General features: G+C 40.1%; 1 protein-coding gene across 15 annotated transcripts in view; it reads left to right on the top strand.

Annotated features, from left to right (window-relative positions):
- Positions 1-16,396, top strand: part of LCOR (ligand dependent nuclear receptor corepressor) — a 156,893-nt gene that overhangs the window by 132,416 nt on the left and 8,081 nt on the right. The window lies entirely within an intron of this gene.

The raw sequence follows: 16,396 nt of genomic DNA, 5'->3' as shown, positions 1-16,396 counted from the left end.
CGCATACCACCACGCCTAGCTAATTTTTTTTGTATTTTTAGTAGAAACAGAGTTTCACCATATTGGTCAGGCTGGTCTTGAACTTCTGACCTTAGATGATCCACCTGCCTTAGCCTCCCAAAGTGCTGGGATTACAGGTGTGAGCCACCGCACCTGGCCTCTAATGGTGTTTTATATTTAAAGATGATGCTATTGTTGTTAATTGGTCTAATTTATCTTTTAATAGTTTTTGTCACAGACTGGCTATCTAGCTGTTTTCTGCCTTTGGTCTGATGTTTATAAAATAGCAATTTATGTTAGTACTACAGACTTGTTCTGTTGGCTTTATTTGATCCCCTTAATTATGCCACATACTTAAATCAAAATTTTTTTAGAAAGCTAATTATTTTGGCCGGGCGCAGTGGCTCACACCTGTAATCCCAGCACTTTGGGAGGCCGAGATGGGTGGATCACGAGGTCAGGAGATCGAGACCATCCTGGCTAACATGGTGAAACTCTGTCTCTACTAAAAATACAAAAATTAGCCGGGCAGGGTGGTGGGCGCCTGTAGTCCCAGCTACTCGGGAGGCTGAGGCAGGAGAATGGCGTGAACCTGGAAGGCGGAGCTTTCAGTGAGTGGAGATGGAGCCACTGCACTCCAGCCTGGGCGACAGAGCAAGACTCCGTCTCAAAAAAAAAAAAAAAGAACTAATTATTTCACTGTAAGTTCCAAAGCCATACTTGTTTATTGTCATTTCCTGCCATTATTCATTATAAACTGGCAGCCAGATCAGTAGTAAGATTACAGTTTAGCATCTCATAAATGAATTTGCTTTATTTTAGTGATCCTATCTTCAAATTGATATTCAGCTCTTCAGTTATAAAGGCCCTATTTAAAGAAAGGACTTTTTCTTTTAAACTGGAATTTTCTCTGATTCTGCTATTTTGGAATTTAATTCAGGGGGGTCTTATGTTTTTAACAGGTGTGGAAATTAGGGAGATTGCATAAGGGAAGTGAAATGGAGAAAACGGAAACTTTTTTTTTTTTTTTTTTGCCATATCCTGGAGTTGTGAATTTTTCCCCCCAAGGACTCTCACCAAACACTGTATTCAAATATAACAGTATATGCTCAGGTCATGTGGTGTTAGGTTTTGTAGCTGAAATGAGTGAATAATCCTTTTTTTAATAGAAAGTGTTAAGTAATATAGTAGATAAGAGCTCTTGTTATGTTGTGTTCACTTTATTTGCTTCTAAAAGGTAAGCATTTTAACACAGAATTTTATTTATCAAATTACTTCCTTTGTTTGACAGGATCTCATTCTTATTACCCAGGTTGGAGTGCAGTGGTGTGATCACGGCTCACTGCAGCCTCGACCTGCTGGGCTTACATGATCCTCCCACTTCAGCCTCCTGAGTTGCTGGGACTGCAGGCACATGCTGCCATGCCTGGCTAATTTTTACAATTTTTTATGGAGACAGGGTTTCAGTGTGTTGCCCTGGCTGGTCTCGAACTCCTGAGCACAAGTGATTCTCCCACTTTGGCTTCCCTAAGTGCTAGGATTATAGGCATGAGCCATCATGCCTGGCCGACTGTAGAGGTTTTATAGGCATGTAAGAATACTACTGTTTCTTGACTAGTCATTTTTATTTTTTTTATTATTATTATTATTTTTTTGAGACGGAGTCTCACTCTGGCGCTATCTCGGCTCACTGCAACCTCCACCTCCCAAGTTCATGCCATTCTCCTGCCTCAGCCTCTCGAGTAGCTGGGACTACAGGTGCCTGCCACCATGTCCAGCTAATTTTTTTGTATTTTTAGTAGAGATGGGGTTTCACCGTGTTAACCAGAATGGTCTCGATTTCCTGACCTCGTGATCCTCCCTTCTCAGCTTCCCAAAGTGCTGGGATTACAGGTGTGAGCCACCGCACCCAGCCGACTAGTCATTTTTTAATGTTTGTTGTTTATCAGCAGTATGGAGTGATAATGGTTTGATACTTTTTTGAAATAGTCTGCCTCTGTCTCCTAGGCTGGAATGCAGTGATGCGATCTCAGCTCACCGTAATCTCCACCTCCAAGGCTCACAGGTGATTCTCATGCCTCAGCCACTCGAGTAGGTGGGGTTATAGGTTTGTGCCAACATGTCCAGCTAATTTTGTATTTTCATTAGCATCGGAGTTTCACCATGGTTGGCCTGCTTGTTTTGGAACTCCTGGCTTCAAGTGATCTGCCCACCTTGGTCTCCCAAAGTGCTGGGATTACAAGCGTGAGCCAACACACTTTGCCTGGATTATTATTTTAAAGTTATCTTTCAATTTGGTATACTAGAAAGATCACTTTCCTTCTGTAAAGTGAGGGTGTTACAGACTGAATGGTTTTTAGACCTTATTTCAACTCCGAGTTGAAATATTTAAAATGATAGAAAATGTTATTTTCTATTTAATGTGAGACAAATATGCAAATCGTATCTGTATGAACATTGGGAAATACCGTAGAAACTTCATTGAATAAGGTCTTGTAAACCCAGGTCTCACCTTTCCATTGAAATATTTTCTAAAGGAAAAATAAGATCTGGATGTCATATTTAGATGCCTTTTATTTAAAACAAAGTCTATTTTAAGTTTTTGTTATGAACGGTATATGAATATGATGATACTTTTGCAAATATTAACTTGAAAAGCCACTAAGTTATTCATAATTTTTATTTCTGTCGTGGGCAGTGTAGGTCTACCTTGAATATCAGAGCACTAAGGGTCTTGGGAATCATCAGATACAATCAGTCTTAAGCAGAATCAACCTTTTAAAAATATAAATGCCTGTGTCCTACACTAGACTAGATCCACTGAATCAGTTAATAGGAATGAGGCTTAGACATGTTCAGTATTTTCAAAATGCTCCACAGGAAGTTTTTTGGGTTTTTTATTATGGTTAAAAGAAAGCATTAAAATTACCATCTTAATCATTTTCAAGTATACAGCTCAGCATTGTTAAGTACATTCATGTTGTGACCACAGGAAGTTTATTAACCCACTGATTAAGTACTGTTGATCCCATTCTACTTTTTCATTTTTTTAGGTGAAAAACATGGAACTTGGAACCTTGAGGGACTTGTCCCGCCTCACACAATGAGTTGCCCATAATACTCATGATTTCATACCATCTTACTTATCTCCGTACCACTTGGCATTCTTGACTCAAGCTACAATTAGAATTAGGGATTGTACCTGCTAATAATTTTCCGTTAGATTCAGTTTTAACTTACTAAATTTTAACTATTAATTGAGTTTGGCTCTTGAGCAAACTTAACACTGCTTTTTAGGAAGAGAATGAAATCTGTTTTGTGAAATTAGCCATAAAAATATTGAAAGCATATAAAACTTCAGTGTTAAAAATCAGCATTAATAGGTGACTTTCAGAAAGCCCTCATAAAGGAGGTGAGTCTTGAAGAATAGGTAGGGCATGGATAGGAGAGGAGAGAATACCCCAAGTTTGAGAGATAGGATTTGATGGGCCCAGTTTTAGATGCCATGTCTCATGCTTGTAATCCCAGTGTTTTGGGAGGCCGAAATGAGAGGATCACTTGAGCCCAGGAGTTTGAGACCAGCCTGGACAACATGGTGAGACCCCGTCTCTACAAAAAATAGAAAAATTAACTGGCTTGGTGGCTCATGCCTATAGTCCCAGCTACTTGGGTGGTGAGGTGGGAGGATCACTTGGGCCCAAGAGATAGAGGCTATAGTCAGCCCTGATGGCACCACTGCACTCCAGACTGGGTGACAAAGTGAGAGACCCCGTCTCCAAAAAAAAAAAAAAAAAAAAATTTCAACCTTTGCACTTGCTTACTATATGATCTTGAACAAGTTACTGAACCTTCCTGAGTTTCAGTTTTCTTATCTGTAAAAGAGGGTCATAGATTTGCTATAAGGTTTAAATGAGATTCTGTTGTGTAAAATACTTAGCACTGTGGCAGGCTCTTTGTAAGTGTTCTATAAATGAAAGGCATTGACAGCACCTGATGGGCATGAATTTAGTGTGAGGGATAGAAGAGTGAGAAAGATTGACATTATACAAGAAACTGTATTGATTAGAACATTGAGAGTGAGGTCGTTGTGTTCATATTAGACTGAAGCAAAGGGCAGCCAATCTTGTTCAAGAACATAAACATATTGGGACTGTGATTGAAACCTGGAATGCTGCTTTCCTGCATTTCATGGTACTGTTTTAGGGTAATGTAATCAAACCATTAGTTATTATTTCTTTTCAGAGACTAAAATGGAATAAAAGTTGTTTGGAAGTAGAAGATGCTTAAGATTAGAAATTTAAAAGTCATGGAATTAACTGTGTGCATTTCCATTGCATACAAAATTTTTTGTATACTTTAAGGTTAAAGTTGTACATGCTTTGTAGACTTTTTGCATGGGTAGTAGAATTTGAACAATGATCTAAGAGCTGAGGGTGTGAATGTGTATGTTTAATTATCAAAACTTTTCCAGTGGGAGAAGTTGGGGACAATTCTGCCTATTTGGTTTTATCAGTTAGGGGTTCTGTGGATTTCAAACCAACAGATCAGATCACAGCTGACATAGTTTAGAGGTGCTCATTTCAACAGTTTTTTTTTGTTTTTTTTTTTTTTTTTGAGACGGAGTCTCGCTCTGTCACTCAGGCTGCAGTGGTGCTGTCTCAGCTCACTGCAAGCTCCACCTCTCAGGTTCATGCCATTCTCCTGCTTCAGCCTCCTGAGAAGCTGGGACTACAGGCGCCTGCCACCACACCCGGCTAATTTTTTTTTTTTTTTTTTAGTAGAGACGGGGTTTCACCATGTTAGCCAGGATGGTCTCGATCTCCTGACCTCATGATCTACCCACCTCAGCCTCCCAAAGTGCTGGGATTACAGGTGTGAGCCACTATGCCCAGCCTTCAACAACTATTAAATTGACTCGAGGCTAGGGGTCATGCCTGTAATCCCAGCACTTTGGGAGTCCGAGGCAGGCGGATCACCTGAGCTCAGGAGTTCAAGATCACCCTGGGAGACACAGTGAAATCCTGTCTCTACTAAAATACAAAAAAAAAAAACCGGATGTGGTGGCACTCGCCTGTAGTCCCAGCTACTCTGGAGGCTGAGGCACGAGAATCGCTTGAGCCCAGGAGGCGGAGGTTGCAGTGAGCCGAGATCACACCACTTCACTTCAGCTTGGGCTGCAGAGTGAGACGCCGTCTCAAAAAATAAATGAGAGTAAAAAATAAATCGACTTGAGGTATTTTTGCCAAGAAGACCTGGCAGTGTAATTTTAACTAGACAGACATGGATTAAGAGAAAATATATATCTTCTTGGATTTCTTCTCTACCTACCAGGTATTTTTTCACATTGGGTTGACCAGCTACAGCCTATTAATGGATTGTAAGATCCTAACCAGCATTTTATTTTATATGTTATGTTATTTTGGAGACAGAGTCTCACTCTGTTACCCAGGCTGGAGTGAAGTGTCATGATCTTGGCTCACCACAGCCTCTACCTCCCAGGTTCAAGTGATTCTTGTGCCTCAGCTTCCCAAATAGCTGGGACCACAAGTATGTGCCACCACACCCAGCTCATTTTTTGTATTTTGAGTAGAGATGGGGTTTTGCCCTGTTGCCCAGGCTGGTCTCTAACTCCTGAGCTCAGGCAGTCCTCCTGCCTCAGCCTCCCAAAGTTCTAGGATTACAGGCATGAGCCACCATGGGCGGCTCTAGCCAGCATTTTAAAAAAGAAATAGAATCAGAGTACATAGGATTATAGTAAAGATAAATAATGTTTTGTTGAAACTTACATCATTATACATATCTACAATACAAACTGGGATGTGTGTACCAGGTCACTTTGTAAAAAGCATTTCTTGTTCTGAATGGCTGTTGAAAACCTAGTGGTGTTTTAAAGCCATTACGTAAACCATTCCTTTTCATCCCAGTTTTCCTGGTACCTTAGAGAGCACACTTGGACTGCCTGTGTGCTTAGTCAAAACCTACATTCTTATTGTCTGCCCTTCAAAATTCCCTTCTTTCCCTGGCTCGTTGAACTCATTTTTATTGAAAGATTATTCTTTTCCCTTCTGATTATATGTAAAAATGTTTCCTCTACCCCTTTCAATTCCCTTGAAAAATGCATTTGGGAGAATTATTTTCACTACGTAATAATTTATTTGAATAGTCCATTTGTGACTGACTGAATGCCTGCCGTGAGCTGAGTCCCAAGCTTTAGGCATTGAGGCTACCAAGTTGAAAAGGACAAAGTCCTTGACCTAGAGGAGGTTCACAGTCCATGGAGAAGACGGTTAGGTCAATAGTTACCATGCAGCATAAAGTATTGTTTAACAAAAGATACAAGCAGACTGAGAGTAGAGGAAAAACTACCTAATGCAGCACCAGGGACAGGGTGCCGAGGAGGGTTGTGTAAGCAGTGGGGAGCTTATAGGAGTTTCATGCAAGAAAGTAACCAGATGAGATTTGGGCTTTAGGAAGATGGCTGTTCTGGATAATGTGATGCTGACTCTAAAATGAGGAGAAACTAGGGACAGAGATATACAATATACCATTTTCCAAAGAAAGTCAACCCTTGTAGTTAAACTGGATGATGTACTGGAGACAAGGGAAGTGAGGAAACTAATAATAAAAATTGAGGTAGAATAAATATCTAAATTGAGATAGAATATATAGCATAGGATATCTAAATAACAGGCCTTATAACTCTTATGTCTGCATGTGTGCCTACACATTCAGTTACATTTTGTCCTCCAAGATTCCTGAGTAAAAAATTGAATGTAGAGATGATTTTATTAATACTTAGTTCAGTCCTACCCCCAGAACATGTACAGCTGTAGCCTTGAGTGTTTCTAGGGAGGGGTGGGGTGGGTAATAGTTATAAAGGACTATTAATTCCTATAGTGCCCCAGAGAGGATGATAAATATACCTTGCTTATCCTCATACTTTAAAAAATAAAAATACTTAAAAAAATAAAAATTTAGTGTTATTGCTCACCCTATGAATATCAATGAGGTAAAGGGGGTAAAATTTTTTAAAATTTTTAAATGTATGTTATCCAGTCCAAAATCTCACGTCTCTCACTGCTTCTGAACCCTCCCTTCTTTTTTTTTAAATTGACACTTGTATATACCTTAGACTTTGCATAGTCTTACAAAGGATGATGAAGTTAGAAACAAAAGTCAATTTGGTAGGGGGAAAAACCACAGAAGTAGTTTGTCAGAGATGTCTGTTTTGTGAGGCTATTACATTTCCAGAGAGCAGATGGAGGCATTGACCTGTTGTGCTTAGTGATCCTTGCCCTGACTTCCAGCTCTCCAAGTAACTTTCTGACCATATTTTGGCATCCTGGGTACATTTGTCTGTAGGGTAAAAATATGTTAAAGAATGAACATGAGAATCTTCTGCATAGTTTATATTTTTTATTGTAATTTAATAAATTTGACAATCTACTTAAAATGAAGAAAAATAGGAGATACAATATATAAGCCTTAAAGTGCTTCTGTGATATTTAGGAGATCTACTCTGTCCCTTATATAGGGATATTAAGCCTTAAGATACAGAAAGCTAGCAAACTATGCCTTCATGCTCATTAAACTCCCTCTGAAACACCTATTTTTCCCCCAGTTTCGATAATTCATGATTTTTGAACCTTAATTCTGCTCTTTCAGTGAACATGGTTAAGAACATGGTAAACTTAGCTATTACAAAGGGATTGCATGCCTTTTGTTTTAGATCAGTACCTCCATACACTTGAACAAATAACCATGTTGCCATTAGCAATGGTGAGTCACTGAGGTTGGGACTTTTATAGGGGTGAAGAGATACAGCCTGGTTTCAACCCCTCACCATTCTCTATGATTCTGATCTCATAGAGATCAGAAAGGGGATAATTTAACCCCAATTTTGAGAATTGCTTTTTCTGTATCTAGGTTCTATCTACATCCAAATTCAGATAACTTGGATTTCAACCACCTGGAAATCGCATATTTAACAACCTGTGGTTTTTATGAACTTCATTTATCACTTTCCTGTATTCACTTTTGCCTACCCTTTCACTGCTTCTCCCAATCCAGTTCTGTGGAAAGAAAAGTTTGTTCAGGGGTTTTAAAGTACACCTATGGCTTTCTAAAGAGTGGAAAAATAAAATTTCCACATCCCATTCCAACCTTCTCCATTATGTGTACACAACTTTGTCATACCCCTTGGAATATCCTTATAGTCAGGTGTGGAGGATACACAGATGTGAAATAGCCAAGAGCAGATAAATTTCTCATTGTAGAGCAGGGACTTGTCAGCAGATTTTTTCAGGCCCTCCTGACTAATACTTTCTGTGCTTAAAGGAGAAGAAGTGAGAAAATTAGGGGACAGAATTTCAGATTATTGTCTGGCAAAAAATATAACTGTTATGCCTTCAAGAGGGGGTGAGGAAGCATTTTTATGTTTTATTTAAAGAGTCAAGCCATAGTAATTTACAACTCTTGACTACAGTCAGCTCTCTTAAAGCTTGCTTTCCCCTTCTGTTTTCCTGGGACTCCCTGTTTCTGCTATTAAGATTAGCCCCTATCTAAACATCATTCACTGTGGCTGTTGATCTTTTTTCAGTCAAGAAGAATGTATTTTGGTCATCAGTGATATTGCCTTTGCCCATCAAGCAGTTACTGGTAGTTAGAGAGTGAATACCTCAGTTCGTCACTCCCAAATTCTAGACTCTCAGACTTGTCACTTCACCTCCGTGCCACATCCCTTCTCCACTTGATCTTTTACCCTAAGATAACATAAGCATTGCCCACCCACCAGTGTTAACCACAGGAATGCTTTCCATCAGGAATTACATGTTGTATTATTGATTTGGTAGGCAAGTTCAGCTACGTCTAACTTGTGATGTAGATTAATATCATTGAGTAAATCATTAAAGATGGGGTTATGAAACAACAATCATTCTTAAACTGTAGCTTTTAAAGGGTTTATGAATATTATCTTATCCTTTTACCACACCCTTAACAATTAGACATGGAACTGAAGATAGGAAGACAGTGGTCAAGGTCATGCATACCGTTTCTCACCAAGGAGATAAACTGAAAACTAATTCAAGTATTGGAAATCCAGTTTTTTATTTTCCTTTATGAGAAGTGGGAGTACTTCCTCCCATTACCAATCCCTAGGATCTCACTGTGCTTTAGTGGTGGTTTTCAGGTATTTCTGATTAAAGAATAATTCACTTGACTATTACAAAGAGTCTTCTTAGTGAGCAGAAGCAGCATGAACTAGCATGAGCTCAAGTCATTTTAACATCTGTTATGAATTACTGTCCTTATAAAGACCTTATTTAGTCAGATGTGAAGGACATCGTATGATACAGACTATAATCTGCACTGAACTAAAACAGTGCTTCCTGGACCTTAGGCCAAGTTGAGGAAATGGTTTGCAGGACAAAAAATCGCCTCTTTCTGGTTTCCCTACTAGCTGCCCAACAATATTCTAAGTTAATGCAAATGCTTAATTTTTATGTTGTATCATATTAAAAATGTTTTTATGTTAAAAAATAGTAATAGAATTAAATATCAGGAAGTCGAGATTTATTTTTAAAATATTCAAATGATAAAGTGAAATTCATCTAAACTTAGGTGCTATTGGCCGGGTGCAGTGGCTCACACCCGTAATCCCAGCACTTTGGGAAGCCGAGGCTGGTGGATCACCTCAGGTCAGAAGCTCAAGACCAGCCTGGCCAACATGGTGAAACCCCATCACTACATTGCTAGTAAAAATACAAAAATTAGCTGGGTGTGGTGGCACATGCCTAATCCCAGCTTCTTAGGGGGCTGAGGCCCGAGAATTACTTGAACCCGGGAGGCAGTGGTTGCCGTGAGCCGAGATTGCACCACTGTACTCCAGCCTGGGCGACAGAGGGAGACTCTATCTCAAAATAGAATAATAAAATAAATACTTACGTGCTATTGAGAAAAGTTCTAGGAAAAAAAGTAGGAAGCTGGATAACTTTGAGGCACAGCCAAACTGATTTTATTGCTATATTGTAAAGTTAGCTGTTATGACAGGGCTTTTTAATGACACCTGGACAAAGGTTAGTATTAATGTGAAGGCCCCTCAGATCGAAGGGAAGCTATTGGTGGGTTCATCATGCCTATGTGTCTAGTTGCCTACCAGACATCTCAGATTCAGAATCGTGTAAATCTCCTAATACATATAGTACAGAGCTCTTCAGAAACATACACACCCTAACAACCACCAGCCACTACCTTTGTTACTTTTATTCCTTTCTGAGTAAATGGTGCTGCCCAGGACGAAAACTCAGGAAGCATCCTAGATCTAGATGTCCCTTTTTCCTCTCCTCTTTTTTGCTAGGAGAAAACAGGAAAACATGAAACATGATTCCTACCTGCCCTCAAGTAGCTTACATCTGCTTGGGAAGCTAAGACAAAAACAAGACAAAGTCAATACAAGATAAAAATTATAGGATAAATATTCAAGACTGGCCAGGCACAGTGGCCCACACCTGTAATCCTAGCACTTTGGAAGGCCAAGGTGGGTGGATCACGTGAGGTCAGGAGTTCGAGACCAGCCTGACCAACTTGGCGAAACCCTGTCTCTACTAAAAATACAAAAATTAGCTGGGTGTGGTGGCACATGCCTAATCCCAGCTTCTTAGGGGGCTGAGGCCCGAGAATTACTTGAACCCGGGAGGCAGTGGTTGCCGTGAGCCGAGATTGCACCACTGTACTCCAGCCTGGGCGACAGAGGGAGACTCTATCTCAAAATAGAATAATAAAATAAATACGTGCTATTGAGAAAAGTTCTAGGAAAAAAAGTAGGAAGCTGGATAACTTTGAGGCACAGCCAAACTGATTTTATTGCTATATTGTAAAGTTAGCTGTTATGACAGGGCTTTTTAATGACACCTGGACAAAGGTTAGTATTAATGTGAAGGCCCCTCAGATCGAAGGGAAGCTATTGGTGGGTTCATCATGCCTATGTGTCTAGTTGCCTACCAGACATCTCAGATTCAGAATCGTGTAAATCTCCTAATACATATAGTACAGAGCTCTTCAGAAACATACACACCCTAACAACCACCAGCCACTACCTTTGTTACTTTTATTCCTTTCTGAGTAAATGGTGCTGCCCAGGACGAAAACTCAGGAAGCATCCTAGATCTAGATGTCCCTTTTTCCTCTCCTCTTTTTTGCTGGGAGAAAACAGGAAAACATGAAACATGATTCCTACCTGCCCTCAAGTAGCTTACATCTGCTTGGGAAGCTAAGACAAAAACAAGACAAAGTCAATACAAGATAAAAATTATAGGATAAATATTCAAGACTGGCCAGGCACAGTGGCCCACACCTGTAATCCTAGCACTTTGGAAGGCCAAGGTGGGTGGATCACGTGAGGTCAGGAGTTCGAGACCAGCCTGACCAACTTGGCGAAACCCTGTCTCTACTAAAAATACAAAAATTAGCCGGATGTGGTTGTGGGCGCCTGTAATCCCAGCTACTTCAGAGACTGAGCCAGGAGAGTTGCTTGAACCCGGGAGGTGGAGGTTGCAGTGAGCCAAGATCATGCCATTGCACTCCAGCCTAGGCAACAAGAGCGAAACTCCTTGTATGTGTATATGTATATACCCACACACACAAGGCCCCAGATAATTAAGTTTTACCAAGCACAGTGGCTTAGGATTTTCAGGAACTAATGCAGTCAAACCAGGTGGGGTGGTTTTGAGCTGGCCAGTGACAGGCTGACAAGAATACCCTAATACCTGCTCTTGTACATTGTCCCTGATCCTTTTTATGAGGAAAACATACAAATGGCCTTTTTTGTTGATGCCATTTTATCTGGAGGTTGCCATTTGCAGTTCTGTGGAAAGAAAAGTTTATTCTTTTCATTCTCCTGAGCTTCCACAAACTACTGCTCTAAGTGTCTCTTAAGGTTGCTTTAGCCTGTGTCAGTCTCTCTGATGCTACTGTTTTTTAGTATCCACATGCTGTATTACATTGTTCCAGGTTAGAGTTCAGTGGATCCTGAACATGTTTCTTTAGCATGCCTTAGTGGTGGCATGGAAGGCACCACTGCCTCTTGCCATAAGGTTGTGAAGTACGTTCCTACCTACCTGTGGCTGTCTAATGGGGACTAGCTTGAGCCATATGGCCGCAGTTGTTGCTTCAGGGCTGGTTGCATGGCCCTTTGGAAGAGCTTCCATTAGTTAAAGGTAATGAAGATATTGGGGTGCTATTAAGTTATTGAAACATGGGACAGCAGCAGATTAGGGTCTCACAATCATAAGGGAAGTTAGATAATACCTGTGGACTAAATTATTACTCATTTATTCTGTGTGAGCATCACTTTAGAGGAAAGTGCTTCTTCAGCTTTCTTCATAGCACTCTGTCTTCTTACTGCATGCATACCTTGATGTCATTCATCCCCAGGCATCTCGTTAATTCCAAGTACTAAAGCTTGCTTCCAGAACCCAGCTATAGGCATGAAGCAGTACCTAGAAAATTTTTGCAAAGAGTTAGGCAATGATTGTGCTTCTTGAATTAGGAACAACCATTTATCTCTTCAGTATTTTACAATTAGATGCCATGATATTTCTTCACCTTCTTCACAGACCTTTGTCGACCCTTTTTTGTGTATTGCTAAAATGCACTTGGAGTATGTTCTTTGATGCATTGAAAAGGCATCCCACTTATTTATAGTCACCTACCTTGGAAACATCAGGAACATGTCCAAGAACCAGGAACTAAGGAATAAAGGCTTCTGAGCAGCAGAAGTTGTGGTTAGAAAATTCATGTACTTACCCCTAAAACTGTTCCTCAAGCTTTCATTCAGAGCCTATTTATTTTTACTTAAAGTACCATTCTGGCACTTGGGATATGGCTTCTCAGCTAGTGAGTAAAATTCTTTCCTAAAGTTAGAAGTAGGACTGCTAAGACCAGCCACTGTTTGGAAGCCAATAAGAAAGAAAATTTAATACAATACAGGCCACCACTGTGGCTTTTTAGGAAGTCAGACTTAATTGAGTCGCCCCCCAAACTATTAATCTAATTCAATTTAGTATAATAAAAATAATAGCCAGACTTCAGTAATAGTCCATATGGTAATGATCCCAAGTATCAGGAAGAATAAATTATGTTCCAAGATGATATAATTTTTTAAGACTTCCATCAGAAAAAATTTGAATCTTTAAGTATTTGCTTTAAAATGTTTGGTACTTGAAGGTTAAACTTTATCCAGAAAATGTGCCCCTTTTAGGTTATAAGAAAGCATTAATGCATGTTCTTGATCTCCAAGTTTGTTTGTTTGTTTGTTTTTTGATGTGGGGTCTCACTCTGTCACCCAGGCTGTAGTGCAGTGGCATGATCATAGCTCCCTGCAGCCTCGACCCCCTTGGCTCAAGCGATCCTCCTATCTTAAGTCTCCCAGGTAGCTGGGACTGCAGGCTCATGTTAGCAAGCCCAGCTAGCCCAGTGGTTTTTACTGAAGCACTTTTAATTTGATTCACTGACAGTAATAGTAGCTGATATTTGTATAAACTTTGTAGGTTTTTCCTTGGAGAATTTCCAAGTGGTAGATGGGGCAGGTACTCTACTAAGACCCGACGTGGTTAAGTGTTTTGGACAAGGTCACATAACTAGTAAGCAGCAGGACTACTTACTGGTTCTCCACCTCCTCTCTCGTACTGTAGCCTGTAACACATATTGTGCTGTTGCTTTCATCTGATAGACATAGCAACAAAGGTCCTCCTAAAGGGGTCCAGGGGTCCTTCAGCAGGGGCCTCCTCCTGCCTGCTCCATGAATAGAAAAGTCTGCAGCTGTATGAGGAGTCTGTTGAGCTCCCTTGTACATCTCATTGAGTCAGAGAGTTGGAAATGTCCTAACAGTCACTCATCCAAGGGTGTCACTGATGTCTTGCCTGTTCCAAAGGAAGAAGATAATATTTGCCATTCTTGCAAAGCAGGAGGAGCTTATTCCATATGTTGCCTTTTTGAAACTTTTACTAAGTCTGCTTTACAAATAGAAAAGTACTCAGTAGGTTTTTTCTAGCTGCTTTCTTCTTTTCTTTCCTTTGGTACATTTTGTCCCCGTCGCCAGCATGTACTTCAGAGTTCACCGTACTTGTGTACCTTTTGTAATACTTCTATAATAATCTTTTTTCCTAGTGTATTCACAATTCAGTTATCATTGGAAAGTTTGAGGTAGGCATTTTCTAAGACATTTCTAGTCTTTCAAATCCATGGTCTAACGTAGGCCTTTCGGGAACCCATGGCACTACTGACTAAAACTGCTTTCTTGCTAGTTGTGCAAACAAAAACACAGGGTAACCTTTTCTCTGGTAAAGCAGTTTAGGTTAAGCAACAGATTTGACTAATTTCTTAGTTTTGTATTTAGCCATGTTCAGCAACCTTTTCACCACTTGATCTTAAAGATCTCCATAAGTCCTGAACAGAAACTGAAATTGTCTGAGCACCTGCCCTTTTGTGCTTTGCACTTTATGTTTTATGTATGTTATCTAATATCTCACAACAATCCTTTGAGATACTGACATTCAGTCCCAACTTACAGATGAGGAAACCAAGGTTCAGAGAGATGAAGTAACTTGCCTAAGATCCTGTAGATAGTAAATGTCAGGGCCATAGGTGGAATCTCGGATCTCCATATTCCACAGCCTGTGCTCTTTTCCTCTGTGACCCCATTGCTCAGAAGCCAGTGGAGGGTGGGAAGGTAGGAGGTGACGTGGATTGTCTAAGGTCAGTCTTCCTGTAAAGGTGTCTCATGACTGAGACAGAAAAAGACTGAAGAAAAGAATTAGCCAGAAGATATTATCAAACATCTGTCTACACATTTAAGCTGCCTCTGTGCATTGCCGTATTTCATGGCAAGTCACATAATAGTCTCCTGAGGAATTATAATCCATACAGAGAGAGAGGGAATTTAAGAAATTATATAAAACTCCAGGAAATTGGAGCATACCAACTGCATGGGTTCAGTACAACCCAGACATCCAGAAGCACAAAGCAGCTAGTGAAAGGCCTGGCTGTCTAAGCAGGTATTATCTGTGGCATGTCTTGAGTCTAGCATCACCCTTTCACACAGTCCCCACTGTCTGCACTAAGCTCTAAAAATTTGTCCTGGGTGACTTACTTAAATGGTGGAAAGGGGTTTTTAACATAGAATGATTTCTTGTGGATGATTGTAAAAGGTGTATTGAAGGTCTTAGAGAATGTAGCAAGTGGGCCTTGAGTAAAGATACAATACTACTTGCAGTGACAGGCCTGTACAGTTTAGTGTGGCTTCATAGCTATCTCCTCACTTAAGAGACTGTGAATTGGGACTTGCTTGTCATCTCACCTTTTAAAATATGTGAAGTTATTGATTTCTATTCCTTTATGCTCCTAGGAAAAGGTAGAAGGATTCCCGCATTAGCATGACCAATTGGTCATGCCGAGAAACTATGTTAAAACTGTAAGTTCTCGGCCGAGTGCAGTGGCTCATGCCTGCAATCCTAGCACTTTGGGAGGTCAAAGCAGGCAGATTGCCTGAGCTCAGGAGTTCAAGACCAGTCTGGGCAACATGGTGAAACCCTGTCTCTACTAAAATACAAAAAATTAGCCAGGCGTGGCGGCGTGCGCCTGTAGTCTCAGCTACTTGGGAGGCTGAGGTAGGAGAATTGCTTGAACCCGGGAGGCAGAGGTTGCAGTGCACTGAGATCACACTACTGCCTTCCAGCCTGGGCCACAGAGCAAGACTCTGTCTCCATAAAAAATAAAAAGAATAAAAAATAAAAAAAACTGTGAGTTCTGTAAGTACTTCTAAACCAAGATTTGTACTGTAGTGCACCTCAATTCTTGTCAGTGTTGTGAACTTATAAACCAATGATTATTTAACAGGAATACCCAGACCTGAAATAAAGTAAAGTGTATGCTGACCAACTAGAGTTAATAGTGTGGTCAAAATTTTAGTTTTTTGAAAAAAAGTATTTGCGGCATTTCTTCTCTTTAAGATAAAAATGATTTTGAGGGATTACTTTTTAAACTATGAAGATTACTTTTAAAGTACTTTTACAGCAGGAAAATTTGAGACTATAACAGGCTGACCTTAAAATTAGGTAAATAATTCATATTTATTGAATCAAAATTACATGAGCAGACTTAGAAGCAGTTTTGGCCAAAGTACCCACTCCCTTTATAATACAGATAGCCAAGCAAGGTGGCTCACACCTGTAATCCCAGCACTTTGGGAGGCTGAGGCAGGAGGATCTCTTTAGGTCAGGAGTTCAAGATCAGCCTGGCCAACATAGCGAGACCTTGTATCTACAAAAAAGAAAAATAAATAATGAAATTAATAACATCGGGTGAATTTTATAATGTAAAAATGGTTCTTTGGTAAATG

The sequence above is a fragment of the Trachypithecus francoisi genome, unplaced genomic scaffold, assembly GCF_009764315.1.
Source record: "Trachypithecus francoisi isolate TF-2019V2 unplaced genomic scaffold, Tfra_2.0 Contig01579, whole genome shotgun sequence".
Classification (NCBI taxonomy): domain Eukaryota; kingdom Metazoa; phylum Chordata; class Mammalia; order Primates; family Cercopithecidae; genus Trachypithecus; species Trachypithecus francoisi.
The sequence above is the reverse complement of the archived record's forward strand: the minus strand, read 5'-3'. Positions and strand labels throughout refer to the sequence as shown.